Below are 12,790 nucleotides of genomic sequence, written 5' to 3'. Positions count from 1 at the left end.
AATTATTCACTGCTGTGTTTTTAGGCTACAGAATCTTTGCTTTGAGTAGCAGCATATTACTATTGAAGAGCAGATCTGTAGGCAATAGTTTAAAGTTAAGGTGCCAGGCTTATGCTGGACATACACGGTACAGTGTGTGCAGTTTACAACGTTGCAAAAGAGCATCTTTGCCTAATTTGGCCACCCAAGTGGCGGGTTGGATCAGGCCCTCTGATCTTTCAGTCACTGGCAGACAATACTATGTATGACAATCATGTGTTTTTGGCATTATGTACAAGGCTGCACAGCCTCACAAGTGCATAAAACATTGTCCAATCTGTTCCTTCAGACTTGGATATTCCTCTCTGAGTCGGTAGCTTATAGGCCTATGTATGGGGCCAGATCTATTGCTTTCTCCACTATATATTTTCAAGATATTGATCAGATATTGATCTAGCTGGCTGGAAAATCCTATAAGGTAAGGACTGCATCAGGTGGTGGATTTGAACCTGTCCCCATAAGTCTGCATCATTGGCCTAAAATGGCCAAAATGGTTTTAAACAGCTACTTGGATCACAGAAATAGGCAAAATATGCTTTATAATCCTGTCAAAGAATGGATCTTATTTTACATGTCCAATCAGTAAATAATCCATAGTGCTGTTCCATTTACTGGTCATTGTTTGCAGCGGGCAAGAGCTGGCTAGGAGGTTGTGAAGAATTATTATGGAATAGATTACAGCTCCCATATGTTTGTTATTTCATGTACAACCTGATATTTTGAAACTGCAACTGCCCCTTCCTTCATGTATATTGTACCTTGCAATGTTTTAGGTTAGGTTAGGTGAAATAAAATACAATTCTGTGTATGTATATTCCCCCAGGAGCCCCTTGGTCACTAGTACCCCTTCTAGGCTATAAGAGCAGGTCTTTGTTTTTCTGTGCGAAGAAGAGATACAGTAACTCTATGCTCTCCCACTGGTAACTCCCTTTTACTCCTGTACATTCTCACGTCATATGTTCCCAAGTCTATAAAACTTGGTTGATTCCTTTTTTCAGGATTCAGGCTCTCAGTGAGTTCAGAATCCATGGAGCTTGTGTCAAATAAATGTATCTTTTACCTCAAGTGGTCTCAGTTAACTGAATTTACTCGACAGAGGTAGAAATATATAATGTTATATCACACTTGTTCATATTAACTTTGTTTTCCAAAAATAACTTTCATTTCAATTCCAGTGGCTCTGTAACGTCCAACCTGGATGTTATGAATGGAGTCCCAAACCCAGAACTAGTGCCAAGGTCTGGGCTCACTCTTCCACCTATAACAACCACCTTCGGGAGGAGCCTTCTGCTACTCAGGTGCTGCCAGGTTTTAATGTAAGAGCACCAAGGAGAGAGTTCTGGGCAGGCAAGGGAACTGAACATTGTTACTGGAATGGAAAACATTGGACTGGGTCATTGGACAGGCCAGGACAATACCAATCAGCAGGAGCAGTACAGATTCAAGAGACAAGAGAGTAGTTGAGGTCACAGGCCAAGTCAAACACATCAATATCACAGTAAAAAACAGGATCCAAAAGAGTAGTCAATACACGGGCAAAGGTCAGGACAGGCAGCAGCGGACTAGACAAAGTCGGGGACAGCACCCAGGAACTATGAAAATAAATAGCACCCAGGAACTATGAAAATAGATTACAATGGGCAATACATGGTGACTAAGCACCCTAATAGGTGCGAAACGCGTAGGGTGGATGGAGATGCAGCTATATTTTTAATTTTTCTACTAATAAAAATATTTTTTTAACTGAATATCTCTGGTCTCTGCTTCCTTATTTCCTTCCCGCCATATGCTCTCTCACTTTTACATCATTCTGTCCCTATCTCATCCCACCAGCAAATACTACTATCACTATTACTATCAGCCCTATGAATTGGAAATTCAGTGTAAGGTGCAAAACGTAGCCAGAACCTGGACAAAAGTTGTGTTACTTTTGCACCCCTTAGTGCCCTTGCACATCAGGGGTCAAAGCAAATGACACCTATAATCTACAACATAAAACATCTCTATTCCTCATTTTTCATATCCTAGAAAATTGGTTAAGAGTGGTACATTTAAAAAAACGAAAAAAACTAATAATACTAATATTTATAAGCTTCTGAAATCAACTCTAGATGAGCTTTTTTCAACTAGTATGCTGGTAGCACCATAATTTAATCTTAAATTATAGGCAATTCAGCATGTAAAGAAATACCACAAAAAAGGTGGCAGTTAGAGAACCAGTAAAAAGTTGTTGGACAACTACTACCATGTTTTTTTTTCAGTCCAAGCAAAAACAAGAGACTGATCCATGCTGTTTCCTGTTTTTTTCTAAAATAAACTTGAACAAATCCATATCTCAATCTCCGAAGCGCATCATTTATATAATCTATGAGAAATCCTTAGTTTCCTTATGTTTCTTTAGAGAGGAGCTTATTAGTATAGGGTTTTCCTTAAAAATAATCACAAAAAAGAAACCTCTCTCTGGTGCAAGCCCAGTTTAAAAAGAAGAAAAAATCACCTATTAAACTGGAATAAAAACATAAAACTATAAATATCATATAAGGGAATATCAGCACATTTACTGTCACAGAGGTAACAAAATCAGTCACAAAAGAATAAAAACCTTGAGGAAATAGAAAGCAGAGGGGGGTTATAAACACAATGCTTCAAAAACCCTGAATTCCAAAATAATCTCCTAAATATGTTGCCTACTTGTAAAGCCTAATAGAGCACACAACAGAACCATAAGAAATATTTTCAAATGATTTACTACATAAATTCAGTCCTCCCTTCCTTTTGCTAGACTGAATCCTTCAGCTTAACAGTCTAAATATCATTATATGTCAGAAGCTGAAAAATATTTGCTTTCTGTTGATGCAGACAAAAGAGTCAATAGACTGAACTGGAAATGAAGGGACACAGTCCCTCATTGGGAGACTTAGTCAGATGAGAGTTGTGGTTTATTATACAACTACAGCATTTCCTCTGCAAAAATAAAAAATACGGTCTCAGTTATGCACATAGACAGAGCTGCCCACTTCTCTTTAACTGAGGAATAATAATAGCCCTTGCCACTATAATCAGGCAATGCTAAGACATCCATTAACACTAATAAAATCAGAGATGTTCTAGGAAGGTCTCCTTCATTAAGATGAATAATACAATACTGTAATACAGTCTGTCAAAGTCACCTTATAGTGCCTTATAAAGAAGATGCAAATCGAATCCCCATTACATTAATTATCTTTGATTACATAAATCCAAAGAGGACGATATCTCTTTAAATAATGACCTACAAGAATTCGGCAAGCTATCACAACTAGAGATCTGCAGACCTTGAGTCTAAAATGTATAATGCTCTTTGGCTACTTAAAGGGGACATATAGCATAAATTTTCTCAATGCATCAAACCATGTAAAATGATGTAAAATAGAAGAAAGTGGTTTTATTTTAATACCTTTTGGATCAAAAAACGTCTGTATAACCCTGAAAACTGTTCTCAGCCCTTCCCATTTGCAACTTTCTGTCCCAGACTCTTTGGTATCGGGCTGCTCCTTCTGTATAAACTATAGAGCAGCAGTCAATGAGGGAGGAGTGGGCGTGTCTGTGATGTCTTTCTCAGTCCTTCCCTGCATACTTCTGTTAACCCTTACTGCTGGTTTTCCCTTCCCTGCTCCTTTCTCTCCCTGTCTGTAATATTTATTTAACCCCCTCTCTGCCCTGTTTGTTTTCCTTCCCCTCCCTTCACTGCTTGTTCCTTTCTCTTGCCCTGCAATAATTGTGGAAAAGAAAGAAAAGCAAACTTCTGTATAAATAATACATAATCTGCTGCTAAAAGTATTGTATTCTTTTCTGGGGGCAATGTGTATGAGTAGTTAGTGTAAGTACCATAGTAATTTTCTACACAGTATTATGTTGTATACAAAAAGCAATTAACCTATTTTGGGTTTTCTTTTGTAAAGTCCCCATATCTGTTATTATATATTATACAATTCCAGAACATCAGCTGCATTTATTCCCTTGCAACTCCCTATAAATTGTTCCACAACAGCTGCATTTCCCCTTGGAACTCCCTGCACCTCCCTATAAATTGTTCCACAACAGCTGCATTTCCCCTTGCAACTCCCTGCACCTCCCTATAAATTGTTCCACAACAGCTGCATTTCCCCTTGCAACTCCCTGTACCTGATCATAAATTATCCCAGAACAACTGCATTTATTCCCTTGCAACTCCCTGCACCTCCCTATAAATTGTTCCACAACAGCTGCATTTCCCTTTGCAACTCCCTGCACCTCCCTATAAATTGTTCCATAACAGCTGCATTTCCCCCTTGCAACTCCCTGCACCTGATCATAAATTGTTCCAGAACAGCTGTATGTATTCCCTTGCAACTCCCTGCACTTGATCATAAACTGTACCAGAAGTGCTGCATTTATTCCCTTGCAACTCCCTACACCTGATCATATATCAATATGAAGGAAAACAAACCTACAGTTTCTGTTCTGGTATATCATAACAGTAAATACTAATGTACACTGTTTGTATAACTTGTATAATGCAATAAAGGCAGGGAGCTGCATAGTGTATAACAATATATTATGGACTATAGATTATGTCCGGTTGGGCAGGTACATGTGTGACTGATGCCTATTTGCTGTGGAAAACAGGAGCATACTTTTTCTACTTCAAATAAAATATTACTATTACATTACTATTATAGTTTGTATTAACCTTCACATCTATTGATTTATGTTGAGCATGTAAGATATATAGTTATAAGTGAATGATCAGGCAGCAGCATAAGACAGTTATGTGCAGGCTGTAAACACACAGGACAGAGGGTGGGAGGGATTTGTCTGCTACAGCTCCAGAGTTCAGCCTGCCAGTCAGTGCTGTGACCACTTCCTGTGAGAGAATGAACAGACACTCCCACTCTTCATTTCAGCCTAGACACCGAGCAGAGAGGTTCTCTCTACAGCTCTGATATAATGACAGTTCTAGGAAGTAAAATGCTTTCAAAACATTTTTTTTCTGCATCATTACATGTTTTGAGGAAGGATGAGTAATATATCTGAATATGAAAGTTATATGAAATGTCCCCTTTAATATATTCAGTATTATCTGGTTTTAGATCCAGACAGGTTTTTCAACCAAAAAGTATAAAATAACCTGTTAGGCAGGCTAACTGAATTGAGAAAATTATTGGCTCCAGTCAGGCAAAAGCCTAACTGGATTTCTGAGTAGCCCATGACTACAACATTACTGAGAGCTAAATGTTATCTTCTTCTTATTTTGCACTAGTTAGAGCAAGATCCCCTTTGCTGCTCACATCCCATTCTCTGCAAGGGTAAAAGAAAAACAAACAAAGCTTGTCTAATAAATCAAGGCATACAAAGTAATGCTACCGAAGACCTTTTGCTATAGGTGACTAGACCAGGCAGTAACAATTGCAACCCTTTCTTGCTACACTCGCTGACCTGGCATGTTTATGTGTTGGCAATCCTTCAAACCTGGACCTGAGAATCTAGGATCTTACAGTGAATTGCCTGTACCTAGAGTACTGATGGATATGACTTAGGGGGTCCCAAATGGAATAAAATTTGCAGTAATAATACATTTTATAATACACAAAAGCTATAAATATCTTGTAAATTATATCCTTATAAATTGTGAGTTCTGATGTCATCAGTTATAAACGGTGAGTTCTGATGTCATTTCTGTCACATGACTCACTGAAACTTGTGTATTATAATAAATAAAGTACCCCCAGTTGTAAAATATGAGGATATTAGAAGTTACCTCGGAGTTCCATGACCTGTCATGAAACTCCTCAGTAACTTATAATATCCTTATAATTTACAAGAGGGGGTACTTTATTCACTATATATAGAAACAAATAAATGCATCAGGCATCTAGTACATTAACTTACTCTTGAAATAGGGTCACATTGAGGTCTGCCTGACTCACTAGCAAAAATACTTTCTGACTGACTAATTAACACAGTTCAGTTCCATGTACAATGTTTCTTCTCAAGAACTCTTTCTTCCGTGTAGCTCTACCTTTTCCCAAGTATCTCTCCATGGATAAAACAGTTTCTCCCACATATCAAGTTTGAGGAGTGCCACGCTCTTCTCTTTGGTGCTGCAGCCAAAACGACGGCACCCATGCTTTGTGCTCATTGTTTGGTATGGTGATGTCATTGCGTCAGCATGTGATGTCAACACACTTCATTGAGTTCCTGGGTGCACTATAATTAATCATCTGACTGATCCCTGGTTACTGACCCTTCTGCATGATTCTAATTATGCTGATTTGCTGCCTGCCCTGACCTTCTTGCCTGGACAATGACCTTAACTCCTTGTGTATCAAGTATTGAACTATTCCCATCAGTCTGCACACCAGCTTCCTCCAATAATTATAGTGCACCCTTATATTTGGGCATTGAATCCAGGTTTTAAGCAACCCTTTTTTGAATTTTGAGCCCAACCGCAGCACAGTGATGTCATCTGAAGTGATCCTTTACCAGAGCACCAAAACTAGGATTTCTCTGGTTCTCCTTATTTTTCAGAACTCCTACCAAACTCCTAACAAAATTTCAGGCACTTCTCCACTTGGGGGTTGGATAATGTCACATTCAAAAGAAGCTAAGGCAAAGAAATGCACATAGAACTGGGGGAAAAATTCTCTGATCTCCTAAACAATCTTTGACCGGTTCATACATTATCCCAAGTTTAAATCATCATAGCACAAAATTCCCCTTTGACATAGCTAATTTTCATTTTATTATCTTTTTTCATTTCACTGTGGTAAACAACACATGCTAAGGGCTTGACATATTTTTTGATATGATTTGTTGTTTACTTTAAGCTAAATGGTTCCCAGAGCAGGCTCTAAATGATTAGGTTCCTTCTTTATTGCTGTGTCTCCTGTTATAGGACTCTTGTATATTCCCTAAAATAAAAACTTGTGATACAGAATAAACCCTTTATGATGCCCTTTCCTGTTTCTCTAACCCTGTAGTGATATATTTACACAATATGCATGTGCAGGTACACAGCAGAGGTAGTCAGCAGGAGAATGCTAATTATCTTTGGGTTTGGGGATTTTTAAACATAATTTAACATAGAGTTTTTATATTGTAATTATATGTAAATATTATTGTACATATACTAGTGAATAGTAAATATATAGTGTTGTAATTATGACCTCCTATAAAAATAACTTCCCTATCCTCTCAGACTTTGAAGTATTCTGTTTGCATACAGCAGATAGCATAAGCACTTGTATTTATCAAGTTCTCCTATTTGGCATTCCCCCTAGTTTCAGATCTGATTCCCACTGACTTCTGACTTCTGGCTGTTCAATGCTCTGTATGCAACTCATTAACAAATGAGAAGAGTGCTGGGAGCAATCATTTATCAATGTGCAAGCGCACAAGGCGAGAACATTTTTTGCCAAGTGTTTCTAGAGCTGGGAGATGAGGTAGCAATAACATATAACCATAGTTACACATTTGTTGAAGGCACAACACAATTGTTATAATATAATAGATGATGGTGCCAGTTGTATGTTATACAATATATTTTTATACCTGTAAGAAATAAACATGCACTGTATAATGAGTTGCAAAGAAGGCCATGACAGTTTCTTGGTTTTATTCAACAAGAAAAGCAATGTTCATATTTTATTGGCTATAAAAGTTCATACTTGATAGTATAATGTTAACATTTAGTTTATTTGGATTTTTTCACTTTTGATTTACTACAAGAGGTTGCAGCCTTTTACCTTCTCTTTTCACTCTCAGATATATGGTGTAAGACAATATTGATGCTTATTATTTCATAGGGTTAGGTTGATTTCCACTACTTGATACTGCTAAACATAATTTCCATGGAAAATTACATGGCTTGTTGTGTTTTTATATGTACTTCAGATGTTAGTTTTGCCCTTGTAAATTGGATCACTTTTTAAAAATGTATGTAAAATGCATTTTATGCAGAGCTTTACAGAGATTATACATCATTCCCTGCCCCAGTGGAGTTTACAATCTAAGGTCCCTATCACATTCACACACATCAGGGCCAATTTTATCAGGAGTCAGTCTTTGCAGCAGCACACTCCAGACCTCCACAGAAAACCAGCAAATCCAAGGTTCAGGTTAAAAAGATATATATTTTATTTATGCATCTGATATAGAAACAAGTGTCCGAGATATGAAGCGTTTCATGTCTACGCATTTCCTCGGAGACCAGTTTTATCAGGAGTCAGTTAAACTTCCTGTATGATTTTGAGAGGAAACCAGAAAACCTAGAGGAAACCCTTACACACATTGGGTGAAGATGCAAATTCTTTACTGATAGTGACCAGGTGGGGATTGAACCTAAGACTCCAGCTATGGAAGGTAGCAGTGCCCCCATTCTGTTCCACAATGTTGCTTTCTATTTTTTTTTATTCAGTTAGACTGACAAGAGAGTTTTGGGAAGAATGGCACTGGGGGTCAGTTTTTCAGGAGACAAACTGCCAGTATTTTTCTTAATTCCACAAAAACAGCATGCAAACTAAAAACTTGATTGACATTAGAAAAGCTGCAAAATGCAAAACCAGGAGCCAAAGTGCACTTGTGCAGTGTCCACTTGCATATTGGCAAAAGAGCTACATACTAAAAGAGAGAGAGCTAACTGTTTAACTAAACAATATCACCCATTTTTGTTCATTGAATATAGATATCTAGAGTTAATTATATTTACACTATGGAAAAGTGCACACATTCTACACCTTACTGCTTTGAAATAACTTTGCTTTTCTGGGTGATTTAAGAAGTGTATATTAAGAAAGAAGTATCAGAGGAACCTCAGATAATCTGTCCTTGCATTACCATTGCCTTGGTAACAGGCATACATAATTTGTATTTTATTTCAAATAATTAATATTGTAATTAAGTAATGTTTTACACAATAAAAAATAACATCTGATGGCTCGCTGTAAAGCCACCTTGAACCTTTCTTTGGCATTTCTTGTTTTTATATTGCATAAGGTTTAAAAAGAAATGAAGAAACAACTAACAATCAACATGGCGCTTCATGAAGGTTAGCCAACTGTTCTTCTCCTCCTCCTTAGGCAATATAAAAGAGAGGTTTTAGAAGGAGTGGGCCTTAAGGGGCAACTGGGAATGGGCAGATAGACGTTTTTGTGTTTTAGGTTATCACTTTTTACCTGACTTTTGATTTAAGAAAGCATACTTTCCTTTTTGTTACTATGATACAAAATTGCATTCCAACTGTTTAGGAGACAGAATGGGATAGCAAATTTAATATAAGCTTCATCATACTGAAATATGTAACTTTCTTAAAGGAACAATAACATCAAAAAATTAAATTGTTTTAAAGTAATACATATATAATGCAGTGTTGCCCTGCACTAGTAAAACTGCAGTGTTTGCTTCAGAAACACTGCTACTGTTTACATAAATAAGCTGCTGTGTAGCCATGGGGGCAGCTATTCAAAGGAGAAAAGGCTCAAGTTACACAGCAGATAGCAGATAAGCTTTGCAGAACATAATGTTATCTGTTATCCATTATTTATCCTGTGCCATATATCCTTTATCAATTTCCATCATTGCTTCTCATTGTATGTAATAGTATAAACTGCGAGCACTCATCCGCACCTGTCCCACGGGTCCAGAAAACACAGTATACAAAGTATACAGCAGTAGTACGTAGAAGCATATGTTTTTGAGGAAATGGCGAGATGCCACGAAATGCGTCAAGTGTGGGGGAGATGTATCATTCATGAATTGAATTTATGCTTTTAATGGATCTTCAATAAACGCAGTTTTAATTACTCCAGTCACTGTGTGCTCCGTACTACTGCTGTATACTTGCACCATTGCTACTCAGCAGCTTGTTTATATGAACTATAGTAGTGTTTCTTAAGCAAACAGATCAGTTTTACCAGTGCAGGGCAACACTACATGATATTTTCATTACTTTAAAACACTTTCATTTTTTAGTGTTACTCTCAGTATCTGCTTCTCTTCATTCTGTCTTCTTGCAGGAGTTAGGTGTCCAATTTTGATAGATTCAATATATACTTTGGGGGGGGGGGACTCCATTTTGTAGCAGATGTATTACAGCTTACTCAATAATGGACTCCAGCACAAGCAACATCTAACAAAATAGCTGACTTTGGCACAAATCGTGCATGTAGAGTGGGAGTATTACTGGTGATTTTAAAAGAGTGAGCTCTAATACTTTGTCTAGCCAAAAGGCGCTCCCCGCAATGGCTGCATTGGGCCTAACAGTCATTTAAAATCAAACTCCCAACTCATGCATGAAGAGAGAATGTATAGAGTAATGGCAAGAGTGAAGGTTAACTTGATTATTTCAGATACGAGTCATAATTTGTATTTAGCTAATTTCGTATTTTAGTATGATGAAGCTTATATTCAATTTTCATATACGTGATAGTTCCCCTTTAAAATGTATATCACACTAATATTTGCATGTGTCCTTTTGCTTATAATTTGTCAGAGGCCTGCTTGTTGTGTATACAATACCCAAGACATGATGGGAAAGGGTTTTTTCTCTGTAGCAATAACCTTCCCTTCAAGTACTGGCTTCACTCAGGTATGCCGCCGCACATCTTAGCTTAGAGAAATGGTTTCCCTGTCAAGTCTCTCTACATATATTCTTACATAAAGAGCAAGACTTACTGCTTGGTCTGAAAGCATCAGTCTTTGAAGGTACATTGTTGTGTGCCAAAAGGAATGCTTTTGAATCGTTTCAGCCATATTGCATGACCACTGCTGAAAAAAGTTAAATCAGGTGTAGGTCAAATAACTTTAAATCCTTAAGTGAAGGGTAAAGCCTCTTTATGTTTGGTTTTAAAGGAATAGTTCAGTATAAAACTTAAAACTGATATATTTAGTTAGCCAAAAATGTAATGCATAAAGACTGGATGATATAATAGCCAGAACACTACTTCCTGCTTTGCAGCTTTCTTTGTTTCCATTGACTGTAACCAGGCAGTAACCAATCAGTGACTTGAGAGGGGGGCACATGGGTCATAACTGTTTGCTAGTGATTGGCGAATGTGTCCCGTTTTGTTTCGCCACGAATTTTGCAAATTTCCCAAAATTCGCAAAACTGGTGGAAAATTTGCCGGCGTCAAAATGGGTGCCGGCGTCAAAGTTGATGCCTGTGCCCATTGAAGTCAATGGGCGTCCATTAATCGAAAAAGCTTTGACGTCAGCAAATTTTCACTGCAAATTTGCGAACTTATAATAATACAATATATAAGATCATGTTTTCATTTTGAAGATTGCAATTATCAACTGAAGGGGTCATTCTAAAAGATAATGTGTAAGCCACCAGCAAATGCCAAGGGCAAAATTATGTTAGTCATAACTGGTCATTAAAAGAAATATTAGTTTATCTGGTGCTCAGTATATTATCTCTAATGAATGGGAAATAAATGAGGGCCCTAGATATTATAATCTCTGTGCCCTGCAGCCTCCTCTTAGTAGCAACACGCCTGACACAAAAATATCACATCATATTAGACATTATTTCTTGGATTGCTGAATGTGAGATTTAGAATGTGCTCACTATTGTGCTAAGTAATTTTGGGGGGCATTTCAAAAGACACTGTGGGCTATAAAAAAACATTGTACTTTAATCAGTTTAGTCAGCTAAATCAATGCTTTGCTTTTTTTCACTGTTTCTTCTGTAATCAGTATTCTTCTTGTATAATCAGTATTATTACCATTGCAATTATCTTGTGTTAACTTTCATTTTATCAAATTTTTATCTGTCTGCCTCTTGTTATGGTCCATGGTTATTCTTGAAAGAATGTAGCAGAATCAACGGATTAAAAGGAGGATAACGGACTTCTGTTGCATTGTTTAACTTATGAGGAAGGTATGTATAAGGTATACTGAAATTACATTTAGGCAACATTTTAATTTTTGGGTTTACATCTCTTTTAAATATGCAAACTTGTAAGTAGGGATGTAGCGAACGTCGGAAAAAAAGTTCGCGAACATATTCGCGAACTTGCGCAAAAACGCGAGCGGTTCGCGAACGGTTCGCGAACCCCATAGACTTCAATGGGAAGGCGAACTTTAACATCTAGAAAAGACATTTCTGGCCAGAAAAATGATTTTAAAGTTGTTTAAAGGGTGCAACGACCTGGACAGTGGCATGCCAGAGGGGATCAAGGGCAAAAATGTATCTGAAAAATCTGCCTGTGTGTGCTTGGAAGAGATAGTGTAGGGGGAGAGCTGTTAGTGATTTCAGGGACAGTAAGTTTGCTGGCTAGTAATCTGCTTGATACTGCTCTGTATTGGAGGGACAGAAGTCTGCAGGGATTTGAGGGACATTTTAGCTTAGGTAGCTTTGCTGGCTAGTAATCTACTGTTCTCTTTAAACAACTGCCATACGTTGACCTTGTAGGCATTGTTTGCCCAGTTTTTTTGGACGCAGCCACTGAAGCACAGTTGCCAGAAAAAATATGCCATATAAATGCTGAAAATAGTAATTTTTCGCCATACGTTGACCTTGTAGACATTGTTTGCCCAGTTTTTTTGGTTGCAGCCACTGAAGCACAGTTGCCAGAAAAAATATGCCACATAAATGCTGAAAATAGTCATTTTTTGCCATATACGTTGAGTCAACGTATGGCAAAAAATGACTATTTTCAGCATTTATATGGCATATTTTTTCTGGCCTCTGTGCTTCAGTGGCTGTGGCCAAAAAAACTGGGCAAACAAT

The sequence above is a fragment of the Xenopus laevis genome, chromosome 1L, assembly GCF_017654675.1.
Source record: "Xenopus laevis strain J_2021 chromosome 1L, Xenopus_laevis_v10.1, whole genome shotgun sequence".
Lineage (NCBI taxonomy): Eukaryota > Metazoa > Chordata > Amphibia > Anura > Pipidae > Xenopus > Xenopus laevis.
The sequence above is the reverse complement of the archived record's forward strand: the minus strand, read 5'-3'. Positions refer to the sequence as shown.